The sequence below is a fragment of the Entelurus aequoreus genome, linkage group LG13, assembly GCF_033978785.1.
Source record: "Entelurus aequoreus isolate RoL-2023_Sb linkage group LG13, RoL_Eaeq_v1.1, whole genome shotgun sequence".
NCBI lineage: Eukaryota > Metazoa > Chordata > Actinopteri > Syngnathiformes > Syngnathidae > Entelurus > Entelurus aequoreus.
The window spans coordinates 58,180,607-58,194,966 of NC_084743.1; the positions used below are offsets into that span (position 1 = coordinate 58,180,607).

The window sequence follows — 14,360 nt, forward strand, 5'->3', positions numbered from 1 at the left end:
CAAAATTTATTATTTTAGTTAAGTCATTTACGGTAAACATGGTAGAAAAAAAAGAAATAATAATAATTAAATAAACAATGAATAAATCAATAAAAAATAAAATAAAAAACACATTAAAAATACCAATTTATTTTCATAAAAAAATAATTGAAAAAATAATATATATATATATATATATATATGTATTTTTTATTTATAAGACTAAATAAGAATACATTAATTTAGTCAAGTCATTTACAAATGGTAGACATGATAAAAAAAAAAAGTATTAATAATAAAACATTAAATTAAAAAAAATAAATTAAGAAAATACCTAAAAAAATTATAAGATGTAAAAAAAAAAAATCATTTTCATGTATGTTTTTTTTAAATTATAAGACGAAATAAAAATCGTCATTTACAAAAGGTAAACATGCTAGGCTGTAGGCTACTAGGAGCTAGCAGCTACAGAACAGCTAAGCACACAATAGCTACACACTGTAAATAGTCACGGTTTTCAATGTTTACTTACAAATTGTGATAAATAACGTTTATATCTTCATCCGTGTCGGTATGTTCACATTATGAAAGTGACATGTTATTGACATGTCATTGAAACATCTGGAATCAGAAATTGCCCAAAATATCACACTACCCAAAAACCACAAACACAAACACACACACACACACACACAGAAAAGATAGTAAAAATGTATTAAGATAGCAAACATATATTTAAAAGATAGTAAAAATTTAATAAAAAGAGAGTAAACAAATGTATTAAAAATACATTAAAAATGTATTTAAAATAAATAGCAGAAATGTGTAAAAATTAAATACAATATAAATAAATACAGTAATAAATAATAAATAAATACAGTAATAATGTATTTAAAAGATAGTAAAACATGTATTTAAAAGATAGCAAAATGTATTAAGATAGCAAAAAATATATATAAAAAATAGTAAAAATGTAATAAAAAGGTAGTAAAAAATGTATTAAAAAGGCAATACAAATGTATTTAAAAGCTAGTAAAAACTTAGACATGGTAAAAAATAAAAAAGTAATAATAATAATAAATTAGAGTAAAAAAAATAAATTAAGAAAATACCTAAAAATATTATAAAATGTAAAAAAATAATAATATTCATGTATATTTTTTTAAATTATAAGACAAAATAAAAATCATCATTTACAAAAGGTAAACATGCTAGGCTGTAGGCTACTAGGAGCTAGCAGCTACAGAACAGCTTAGCACACAATAGCTACACACTGTAAATAGTCACGATCTTCAATGTTTACTTACAAATTATGATAAATAACGTTTATATCATCAGCCGTGTCGGTATGTTCACGTTATGAAAGTGACATGTTATTGACATGTCATTGAAACATCTGGAATCAGAAATTGCCCAAAATATCACACTACCCAAAAACCACACACACACACACACACACACACACACACACACACACACACACACACACACACACACACACACACACACACACACACACACACACACACACACACACACACACGTACAGACACAACCTGCTCAGGTCTTGTAAAAGCAGCCTCCTCTACCACCACATGTTGGATTGCCCTCTTCCTTTTGTGTCCATCTGCTTGGAGTCATCACCGGAGTGTTCATGGACACACTCGGAAGGAAGCGCCGAGACAGCTGGGCGACAAGCGTCCTTTAGCCGGCTGAGTCCCTGCTCAATCTTTGACTGACAGCCGCCATCCATCTTCCTCAAGTGTCCTTCAGCACAAACAGAATTCTGTCTCCTGACTGATTGAAAAATAGCTCACAAGCTGGGAAAACAAGGAGGTGCAAATTGTAGCAGTCGTAATTGTCTTCTGATCCTTCACTCTCTGTCGTACACACTGTACGAGATGACAATTGTGCGATGAAAAAATGTTGTCATGTCCTTGGCTGTTTAGAAACACAGTTTTGTTTGCATTAGAAAAAAAATAATAGTCATGGTACGTTAAAATGTCCAAATAAGGAGTGGTACTGTTCTCATTTGAACCGATAAGGTACCAATTCTTGGCAACCTACATGGGAATCGATACCGTGATTCAACAGTATACGATACGTTTTTTTTGTACATTGGTGTTTAATTATGTGGTTGTAAATGTCAATTTGTTTGATAATAAAATACGATTTAATTTATTGAACATTTACGTAACGCTGTTTTCACTTCTGAGTCTCATTTGCAAGTATGTATTCATATGTAGGTTGTAGGAGTGTCAAAAAATTGGATTTCAAACAAATTATTGGATTAAAAAAAATAAAAAAAATCGATTTTTTTTTTTTTTTTTTTTTTTTAATGAAATGTTTGGGTAGAATTTATTATTATTATTATTATTTTTATTTATTTTTTGTCCTGTTTGGGTAGAATTTTAAGAAACACAACCGGTTTTCTTTTAAGTAATATAGAAATTGATCAGAGCTGTTTATCTATTTTTATGGAGGAATGTATTTAAAAGATAGAAAAATGTATTACAAACGCAGTAAAAATGTATTAAAAAGATAGTAAAAATGTGTTTAAAAGATGGAAAAACATGTATTTAAAAGATAGAAAAAAATTATTAAAAAAGTAGTAAAAATGTATTAAAAGGATAGCAAAAATGTATTTAATTTTTTTTTAAATATTTCTGAAAGATACTAAAAATTGTATAATAACTCTGCTTTGTTCATCATCTGAACTGCTGTGACGTAGATTACCGTAATAACTCGTACAACACTCAAAAGCGCAGATTTCAACCATTGAAATACTTTCTATAGTTCAATACTTAAGGTAATTGAAAAACAGCACAAAAAAACAAGCAAGTACGCTGAAAAAGTGTGTTATTGTTTGTGCTTTGGCGCCATCTTTTGGATGAGTTCGCTCCCTACAGGTGCCCTTCCATGCAAGTGCTGTTCCGTCTTCGAGCCTTCCATAGCGTTCCTGTGACCTTCGATCCCTCAGGCGGTACTGCATCAAAAAGCGACATCAGTGTGTAAAGGATATCACCACATGGGCTCAGGAACACTTCAGAAACCCACTGTCAGTAACTACAGTTGGTCGCTACATCAGTAAGTGCAAGTTAAAACTCCACTATGCAAAGCCAAAACCATTTATCAACAACACCCAGAAACGCCACCGGCTTCGCTGGGCCCGAGCTCATCTAAGATGGACTGATGCAAAGTGTAAAAGTGTTCTGTGGTCTGACGAGTCCACATTTCAAATTGTTTTTGGAAACTGTGGACGTCGTGCCCTCCGGAAATTGATCAGAGCTGTTTATCTATTTTTATGGAGGGATGTAGTTCATCATTGTGATAAAAAAGCTTTGCCGTTTGTGTTGTGGTCAGGAAGTAGTCTTTGCTATATAGCTGAATACACCAGAGTTGAATCCTATAAAGTGTAAACACCGGTATCAAATCCTTAGATATTGGCCCCCTATTGATTTAATACAATATCAACAAGAATCATACTTACTTGTATTATTTTTTTGTGGTGTGGACAAATTTGATCTAGTTAAATTGGTCAAACAGAGAACAACAATATGAAAAACACTAATCATATATTATGAACTGGATCGGACTTATATTGCAATATTTTCTCGTAAAATTATTACTTTTTTATGTAAAATTTTTACTTTTTTATGTAAAATTATTACTTTTTAATGCAAAATGGTGACATTTGTCTTATAAAATTCTGACTTTCGTCACATTATTGCCAATTTTTTTGTTTTTCTTGTAAAACAGTGACATTTTTTTGAGTAAAATGATGACTTTTGTCATAACTTTGCCAAGTAAAATTCCGATTATTATTATATCATTGCCTACATTTTTGTTCGAGTAAAATTAAGAATCTTTTAATACAGTTGACAACATTTTAAGCTTTTCTTGTAAAATTGCGACTGTTATTGAGTAAAATTCCAACTTTTATCATAATATTGCACAAATGTTCCGTTTTTCTTGTAAAATTTTGACTTGCGTCGAGTAAAATTACGACTTTTATTATAATACTGCCAAAATTCTAAGTTTTTCTTGTGAAATTGTGACCTTTTTCTTGTGGAATTCCAACTCAATTTTCATAACAAGCTGTATTATATTTGCATAGTATGTATATATTATTAATGTTGTAAATACACATCTTTATAAATAATTAAGATTAAAAAACAATTACAAACAAAAAATTCAAAAATAAAAATAATGAACCAAAAGCAGTCTTTTTCTCACAATGTGTCGACTTTTTTCTTATAAAAATGGGAACAATTTCTGTTATTCTTTCTGTTTCTGTAATATTGCAATATTTTCTCGTAAAATTATTACTTTTTTATGTAAAATTTTTACTTTTTTATGTAAAATTATTACTTTTAAATGCAAAATGGTGACATTTGTCATATAAAATTCTGACTTTCGTCACATTATTGCCAATTTTTTTGAACAGTGCCATTTTTTTGAGTAAAATTATGACTTTTGTCATAACTTTGCCAAGTAAAATTGTGATCATTATTATAACATTGCCAAAATTTGTGTCGAGGAAAATTACGAATCTTTTAATAAAATTGACAACATTTTAAGCTTTTCTTGTAAAATTGCGACTGTTATTGAGTAAAATTCCAACTTTCATCATAATATTGCACAATTGTTCGGTTTTTCTTGTAAAATTTTGACTTGCGTCGAGTAAAATTACGACTTTTATTATAATACTGCCAAAATTATAAGTTTATCTTGTGAAATTGTGACCTTTTTCTTGTGGAATTCCAACTCAATTTTCACAACAAGCTGTATTATATTTGCATAGTATGTATATATTATTAATGTTGTAAATACACATCTTTATAAATAATTAAGATTAAAAAACAATTACAAACACAAAATTCAAAAATAAAAATAATGAACCAAAAGCAGTCCTTTTCTTACAATGTGTCGACTTTTTTCTTATAAAATTGGGAACAATTTCTGTTATTCTTTCTGTTTCTGTAATATTGCAATATTTTCTCGTAAAATGATTACTTTTTTATGTAAAATTTTTAATTTTTTATGTAAAATTATTACTTTTTAATGCAAAATGGTGACATTTGTCATATAAAATGCTGACTTTCGTCACATTATTGCCAATTTTTTTGAACAGTGCCATTTTTTTGAGTAAAATTATGATTTTTGTCATAACTTTGCCAAGTAAAATTGTGATCATTATTATAACATTGCCAACATTTTTGTCGAGGAAAATTACGAATCTTTTAATAAAATTGACAACATTTTAAGCTTTTGTTGTAAAATTGCGACTGTTATTGAGTAAAATTCCACCTTTTATCATAATATTGCACAATTGTTCCGTTTTTCTTGTAAAATTTTGACTTGCATCAAGTAAAATTACGACTTTTATTATAACACTTCCAAAATTCTATGTTTTTCTTGTGAAATTGTGACCTTTTTCTTGTGGAATTCCAACAAATTTTTCACAACAAGCTGTTTTATATTTGCATAGTATGTATATATTATTAATGTTGTAAATACTAATCTTTATATATCTAGAAAGGGTGGTACTAAAGAGGGAGGCATTTTTCTCAGGTCTCAAGAAGGTAAGAAATACAAGTGTGTGTGTGTGCATGTGTGTGTGTGTGTGTGTGTGTGTGTTTTGTGTGTGAGGGATTTTTCAAATTGACCGTGTGGCAGGTTTAAAAGTGCTCCCCCTCTGGTCAACATATGAAATAACAAGTGTGTGTAAAAAATTGAAATGCCGTCCCTTAGGCCAAAATGTATTTAAAAAATAAAATGAATATGTATAAAGAGACATACTGTAATAACGTGAAGTAAATAATTAAGATTAAAAAACAATTACAAACAAAAAATGTGTCGACTTTTTTCTTATAAGATTGGGAACAATTTCTGTTATTCTTTCTGTTTATGTAATATTGCAATATTTTCTCGTAAAATTATTACTTCTTTATGTAAAATGATTACTTTTTAATGCAAAATGGTGACATTTGTCATATAAAATTCTGACTTTTATCACATTATTGCCAATTTTTTTGTTGTTCTTGTAAAACAGTGCCATTTTTTTAAGTAACATTTTTGAATATTTTAATAAAATTGACAACATTTTAAGCTTTTGTTGTAAAATTGCGACTGTTATTGAGTAAAATTCCAACTTTTATCATAATATTGCACAATTGTTCCGTTTTTCTTGTAAAATTTTGACTTGCGTCGAGTAAAATTACGACTTTTATTATAATACTGCCAAATTTCCAAGTTTTTCATGTGAAATTGTGACCATTTTTTGTGAAATTCCAACTCATTTTTCACAACAAGCTTTTTTTATATTTTCATAGTATGTATATATTATTAATGTTGTAAATACTAATCTTTATATATCTAGAAAGGCTGGTACTAAAGAGGGAGGCATTTTTCTCAGGTCTCAAGAAGGTGAGAAATACAAGTGTGTGTGTGCGTGTGTGTGTGTGTGTGTGTGTGTGTGTGTGTGTGTGTGTGTGTGTGTGTGTGTGTGCGTGTGTGTGTGTGTGTGTGTGTGTGTGTGCGTGTGTGTGTGTGTGTGAATGATAGATGAGAGGGAAAGCAAAGAAAAAAATGATGAAAGGCAACATGGAGAAAATGCATGAGGAGGGGAAGCCATATTGGGAGTCTTGACTAAGAAGGCGATGAAACAGAAAACAAGAAAGCAGCAGGGGGGCCATTAAACTAAGCAAAGTGTTCCAGCTAAAGACATATTATTAGGAGATATGAATACATGAATGATTTTCATGTGCTTGGATTTGGCTCTGGTCGGTCGCTTTGTGAAATAAAGTAGAATGATGGTGTGGGCGGAATGAAGGGGGAAGTCGTTAATTACAGGGTTTTTTTTTTTTTTTACTCAGTTGTAATACACTTTTCCACCACTTGTGGCAGTAATGACAATTTGTAGAGAAGCGCAAAAATTATGACTAAAGACCTTTCACATTTTTCAACCGATTCAAACCGTTCCGACTTCAAACTGTTCAGCCTATTCGGGAATCGCGGGCTTTTCCTTGACAAATTCAAAAAAAATTCCCGGATTTCCCCAGAATTCCAGGTTTTCCGGGACCTTTTTCCCATTCAAAATGAATTGGCCATTTTTCAAACTTCCATCATTTCCAATTTTTTTAACCGATTCAAACCATTCCACTCATCCTGGACGTTAGTTTTAAACTATAATTTTTCCAAGTAAAAAAAAATTCCAGGAATTTTCCAAATTTCTCTTTTTTTCCAAATCGTTTTTTCTGGCGAATACTCCTACCACATTTTTCAACCCACTTTAACCGTTCCACTGCCCAAACATTCCTCTTAATCAGGAAAAACCACAAAGTTGTTTTTTAACTGGAAAAATTCCCAGTTTTCTCAAAAATTCCTGGAATTCCTTAATACCATTTCTCAATTAAAAATGTTACTACTTCAAAATTTCTCGACCGATATAAAAAATTCAAACACCAACCATTTCAACTCATTCAGAACACTCAAGCCTTTTAACATTTTCCGAAAATGTGCCGCTTTTCCCGAAATTCCCAAATTTCCATGAAATTCCCATTGACATGAATGGGACATTTTTAAAAGTTCTCCAATTCCCACATTTTTCTTCCGATTCGAAAAGTTCTAACTTCAAACTGTTCAGCCTATTCGGGAATCACGGCCTTTTCTTTGAAAAATTCAAAAAAAATTCCCAGATTTCCCATAATTCCAGGTTTTCCGGGACCTTTTTCCCATTCAAAATGAATTGGCCATTTCTCAAACTTCCACCATTTCCAAATTTTTTAACCGATTCAAACCATTCTACCTTCAACACATTCCACTCATCCTGCACGTTTGTTTTAAACTATAATTTTTCCAAGTAAAAAACAATTCCAGGAATTTCCCAGAATTCGCTTTTTTTCCAAACCCTTTTTTCTGGCGAATACTCCTACCACATTTTTCAACCCACTTAAAACGTTCCACTGCCCAAACATTCCTCTTAATCAGGAAAAAACACAAAGTTGTTTTTTAACTGGAAAAATTCCCAGTTTTCTCGAAAATTCCTGGAATTCCTTAATACCATTTCCCAATTAAAAATGTTACTACTTCAACATTTCTCGACCGATATGAAAAATTCAAACACCAACCATTTCAACTCATTCAGAACATTCAAGTTTTTTAACATTTTCCAAAAATTTGCCGCTTTTCCCGAAATTCAAAAATTTCCATGAAATTCCCTAATTTCCATGAAATTCGCATTGACATGAATGGGACATTTTTAAAAGTTCTCCAATTCCCACATTTTTCATCCGATTCGAACCATTCCAACTTCAAACTGTTCAGCCTATTCGGGAATCACGGGCTTTTCCTTGAAAAATTCAAAAAAATTCCCAGATTTCCCATAATTCCAGGTTTTCCTGGGACATTTGTCCCATTCAAAAATGAATTGGCCATTTTTCAAACTTCCACCATTTCCACATTTTTCAACCGATTCAAACCATTCCACCTTCAACACATTCCACTCATTCTGGACGTTCATTTTAAACTACCATTTTTCCAAGTTAAAAAAAATTCCAGGAATTCCCTGATTTCTTTTTTTTTTCAAACCCCTTTTTCTGGTGACCCTTCCTACCACATTTTTCAACCCACTTTAACCGTTCCACTGCCCAAACATTCCTCTTAATCAGGACAAAACACAAAGTTGATTTTTAACTGGAAAAATTCCCAGTTTTCTCGAAAATTCTTGGAATTCCTTAATTTCCATGAAATTCCCATGACATGAATGGGACATTTTTAAAAGTTCTCCAATTCCCAGATTTTTCATCCGATTCGAACCGTTCCAACTTCAAACTGTTCAGCCTATTCGGGAATCGTGGGATTTTCCTTGACAAATTCAAAAAAATTCCCAGATTTCCCAGAATTCCAGGTTTTCCGGGACATTTTTCCCATCGAAAAATGAATTGGCCATTTTTAAAACTACTACCATTTCCACATTTTTCAACCGATTCAAACCATTCCACCTTCAACACATTCCACTCATCCTGGACGTTATTTTTAAACTATAATTTTTTCAAGTAAAAAAAAATTCCAGGAATTTCCCAGATTTCTCTTTTTTTCAAACCCCTTTTTCTGGCGACTACTCCTACCACATTTTCAACCCACTTTAACCGTTCCACTGCCCAAATATTCCTCTTAATCAGGAAAAAACACAACATTGTTTTTTAAGTGGAAAAATTCCCAGTTTTTTTGAAAATTCCTGGAATTCCTTAATACCATTTCTCAATTAAATATGTTACTACTTCAACATTTCTCGACCGATATGAAAAATTCCAACACCAACCATTTCAACTCATTCAGAACACTCAAGTCTTTTAACATTTTCAAAAAATTTGCCGCTTTTCCCGAAATTCCCAAATTTCCATGAAATTCCCATTGACATGAATGGGACATTTTTAAAAGTTCTCCAATTCCCACATTTTTCATCCGATTCGAAAAGTTCCAACTTCAAACTGTTCAGCCTATTCGGTAATCGCGGCCTTTTCTTTGACGAATTAAAAAAAAAATACAGGATTTCCCATAATTCCAGGTTTTCCGGGACCTTTTTCCCATTCAAAATGAATTGGCCATTTCTCAAACTTCCACCATTTCCAAATTTTTTAACCGATTCAAACCATTCTACCTTCAACACATTCCACTCATCCTGCACGTTTGTTTTAAACTATAATTTTTCCAAGTAAAAAAAAATTCCAGGAATTTCCCGGAATTATTTTTTTCCAAACCCTTTTTTCTGGCGACTACTCCTACCACATTTTTCAACCCACTTTAAACGTTCCACTGCCCAAACATTCCTCTTAATCAGGACAAAACACAAAGTTGCTTTTTAACTGGAAAAATTCCCAGTTTTCTCGAAAATTCCTGGAATTCCTTAACACCATTTCTCAATTAAAAATGTTACTACTTCAACATTTCTCGACCGATATGAAAAATTCCAACACCAACCATTACAACTCATTCAGAACATTCAAGTCTTATTTTCCGCTTTTCCCGAAATTCCCAAATTTCCATGAAATTCCCATTGAGATGAATGGGACATTTTTAAAAGTTCTCCAATTCCCACATTTTTCATTCGATTCGAACCTTTCCAACTTCAAACTGTTCAGCCTACTCGGGAATCACAGGCTTTTCCTTGACAAATTCAAAAAATTTCCCAGAATTCCAGGTTTTCCTGGACAGTTTTCCTATTCAAAACAAATAGGCCATTTTTCAATTTTCCACCATTTCCATGTTTTTCAACCGATTCAACTCATTCTACCTTCAACACATTTCACCATCATGGAAATTTATACTACCTTTTTACAAAGTTAAAAAAAATTCCAGGATTTTCCAGAATTCCTGGTTTTTCAAAGCTCTATTTCCACCCTTTTATTCTGGCGACTACTCCTTCAACATTTTTCAACGCATTTCAACTGTTTCACCGTCAACACAATCCTCTTAATCAGGAAAAAAAACTAAGTTGTTTTTTGAAATGGAAAAATTCCCGGTTTTCCCCAAATTCCAGGAATTCCGTAAACCATGTTTCTACTTTAACATTTCTCGACCGATTTGAAAAATTACAACGCCGACCATTTCAACTTTTCAGACCATTCAGGTTTTTTTGCCATTTTCAAAAAATAACCCGCTTTTCCAGAAATTCCCAAATTTTTTGGAAATCAATGGGACACTTTTCAAAATTCCACAACTCTCACATTTGTCATCTGATTCAAACGTTAAGTATCTTGTCTTTGCAGTCTATTCAATTGAATATAAGTTGAAAATTATTTGCAAATCATTGTATTCTGTTTTTATTTACCATTTACACAACGTGACAACTTCACTAGTTTTGGGGTTTGTATAAAAACAGGTGTATCATACAAAAATATTGAGTCCAGTCTGTTCAGTTGTTAGTTTCCTTTAAACATCTCGGGGTTATTTTGTGTTTGTAACTACTAATTTCGATTTGATTGAATGCTATGTTGCAGGGTTCTGGTCTGACGGGTTCTGGTCTGACGGGTCCCTGCCACGAGGCGGTGTCACGGGTCACATGTTGCATTGATTCTTGCTTTGTTCACGCCGCTGCTAATCAGCGGCGGTTTCAGCCAGACGCCACACCCATGCCACGTTCTGCACTCCATCATGCGGCTTTGTATCCCCACGAGAATACGGTATTGTTTAAAATTGGGTGCACGCCTCACCTTGCAGCTGAAGATAAGGTGTCTCGCACTGGGGTGTCCAAACGACGGCCATATATACATATATATATATATATATATATATATATATATATATATATATATATATATATATATATATATATATATATATATATATATATATATATATATATATATATATATATATATATATGTATATATATATATATATATATATATATATATATATATATATATATATATATATATATATATATATATATATATATATATATATATATATATATATATATATATATATACACATACATATATATTGTGTATCTTGTCTTATAGTGTATACTACATTACCCAGAAGTCTTAGCGCAGTAGACAAGTACAAGAAGTAGGTGTGAGCTCTGCGGGAAGACGACTGTTGTGCCGTTTGAGAAACAAAGCGTTGAATATATCGCTACTTTGTCCGCACAAGAAACTACTGATTTTCAACCTGTACAGTGACTACTTTTACTACTAATTTGTTGTTTTCCACTCGATATAACGACTTTTAGACTGCATTCATGAGTCTTTATGTACAAACCCCGTTTCCATATGAGTTGGGAAATTGTGTTTGATGTAAATATAAACGGAATACAATGATTTGCTAATCATTTTCAACCCATATTCAATTGAATGCACTACAAAGACAACATATTTGATGTTCAAACTCATAAACTTTGTTTTTTTTTTGCAAATAATAATTAACTTAGAATTTCATGGCTGCAACACGTGCCAAAGTAGTTGGGAAAGGGCATGTTCACCACTGTGTTACATGGCCTTTCCTTTTAACAACACTCGGTAAAGGTTTGGGAACTGAGGAGACACATTTTTGAAGCTTCTCAGGTGGAATTCTTTCCCATTCTTGCTTGATGTACAGCTTAAGTTGTTCAACAGTCCGGGGGTCTCCCTTCTGCTATTTTAGGCTTCACACATTTTCAATGGGAGACAGGTCTGGACTACAGGCAGGCCAGTCTAGTACCCGCACTCTTTTACTATGAAGCCACGTTGATGTAACACGTGGCTTGGCATTGTCTTGCTGAAATAAGCAGGGGCGTCCATGGTAACGTTGCTTGGATGGCAACATATGTGGCTCCAAAACCTGTATGTACCTTTCAGCATTAATGGTGCCTTCACAGATGTGTAAGTTACCTATGTCTTGGGCACTAATACACCCCCATACCATCACACATGCTGGCTTTTACACTTTGCGCCTAGAACAATCCGGATGGTTCTTTTCCTCTTTGGTCCGGCGGACACGACGTCCACAGTTTCCAAAAACAATTTGAAATGTGGACTCGTCAGACCACAGAACACTTTTCCACTTTGTATCACTTCATCTTAGATGAGCTCAGGCCCGGCGAAGCCGGCGGCGTTTCTGGGTGTTGTTGATAAACGGTTTTCGCCTCGCAGAGGAGAGTTTTAACTTGCACTTACAGATGTAGCGACCAACTGTAGTTACTGACAGCGGGTTTCTGAAGGGTTCCTGAGCCCATGTGGTGATATCCTTTACACACCGATGTCGCTTGTTGATGCAGTACAGCCTGAGGGATGGACGGTCACGGGCTTAGCTGCTTACGTGCAGTGATTTCTCCAGATTCTCTGAACCCTTTGATGATATTACGGAGCGTAGATGGTGAAATCCCTAAATTCCTTGCAATAGCTGCTTGAGAAAGGTTTTTCTTAAACCGTTCAACAATTCGCTCGCGCATTTGTTGACAAAGTGGTGACCCTCGCCCCATCCTTGTTTGTGAATGACTGAGCATTTCATGGAATCTACTTTTATACCCAATCATGGCACCCACCTGTTCCCAATGTGCCTGTTCACCTGTGGGATGTTCCAAATAAGTGTTGGATGAGCATTTCTCAACTTTATCAGTATTTATTGCCACCTTTACCAACTTCTTTGTCACGTGTTGCTGCCATCAAATTCTAAAGTTAATGATTATTTGCAAAAAAAGAAAAAATGTTTATCAGTTTGAACATCAAATATGTTGTCTTTGTAGCATATTCAACTGAATATGGGTTGGAAATGATTTGCAATTTGTATTCCGTTTATATTTACATCCAACACAATTTCCCAACTCATATGGAAACGGGGTTAGTAAGCCCTTGTTGTATTTGAAGCACATTTAGCAGTGTAATGAGAACACACCAACTCAAAGCTTAAATGTATTCAGAATTTAAGGCTTAGCTTATCCACATTTATTTATATATATATTTTTTTATATCGCTACATCTCTGAAATCCTAATGAATGCGATTATGGGATGAGCCTATCTGTGCTGCTACCATCCAGAACAACTCAGCTCCAGAGACCGAGGAGCTGCATCCCAATCTGGCAACATTTGACCTCAGACAAAATTAATATTCGCCTTCATAAGAAATCAAACTATTAAAATTGTCCATTCATTCATTTTTTTATCCTGTTTTATCCCGTAAAGATGAGAGGGATTGGTACTTTTCACATTTGAACCAATATAGTACACATTCCCGGTGCAAGAGAACTGACACCAACACCGTTTTGAAATACTTTTGTGTGTCTTCATGTGGTAATAAATCAGGAAGTAGCCTTTGCCATTAAACTGAATAAGCCAGTCTTGTCTTTTGTTGAGACCTACAAACAGTTCATACTGTAAGTATTGTACTTTTTACACACCAGATGTTTGATTGTAACATTCATCTGAGTTGTAGTTTAGATAACCAAATTTGGAGGTGATTAAATCTTCATATAAAACCCCTAATGCTAATCGGTAGGCTGACATATCAACAAGGTAAAAGGTAGGTAACAAATGTGAGAAATAGGTAAAAGAAGTTAAACTATAAATAAGGTAAAACATTTGGTAAAAAGAAGGTAGAAAGAAGTATAAATAAGGTAAAAAAGTATGTGTGGAGGGGGGCGTGGTCTGCGGGCCTGCCGCGGAGCGGGGTGCGTAAGGACCGGCCTCGAAGCACAGCTGGCAAGTGATTGGATTACCCAGCTGGGGATGATCTTCCAATCACCTGCCATGCTTATTAGCAGCAGCCGGACCGAGACACAGTTGTTGGAGTTGGAGTTGCTGAGCAGACGCGCACTGGACATTGTGAGAGAAAGGAAGACCGGAGCACCTGAAAAGTTGGGTGGGTTTTTCCTAGCGTGTGTGTGCTGCCAAAT

At 33.4% G+C, this 14,360-nt stretch overlaps 1 protein-coding gene across 1 annotated transcript in view; it reads right to left on the reverse strand.

The window, feature by feature from the left end:
• Window positions 1-2,825: 2,825 nt before the first annotated feature.
• LOC133663925 (leucine-rich repeat and fibronectin type III domain-containing protein 1-like protein) overlaps window positions 2,826-14,360 on the reverse strand; it is a 267,967-nt gene continuing 256,432 nt past the window's right edge. The window contains exon 3 of the transcript XR_009828432.1: window positions 2,826-2,965. The gene's annotated coding sequence lies outside the window, so the exon portion shown is untranslated. The remainder of the gene's footprint in view (window positions 2,966-14,360) is intronic.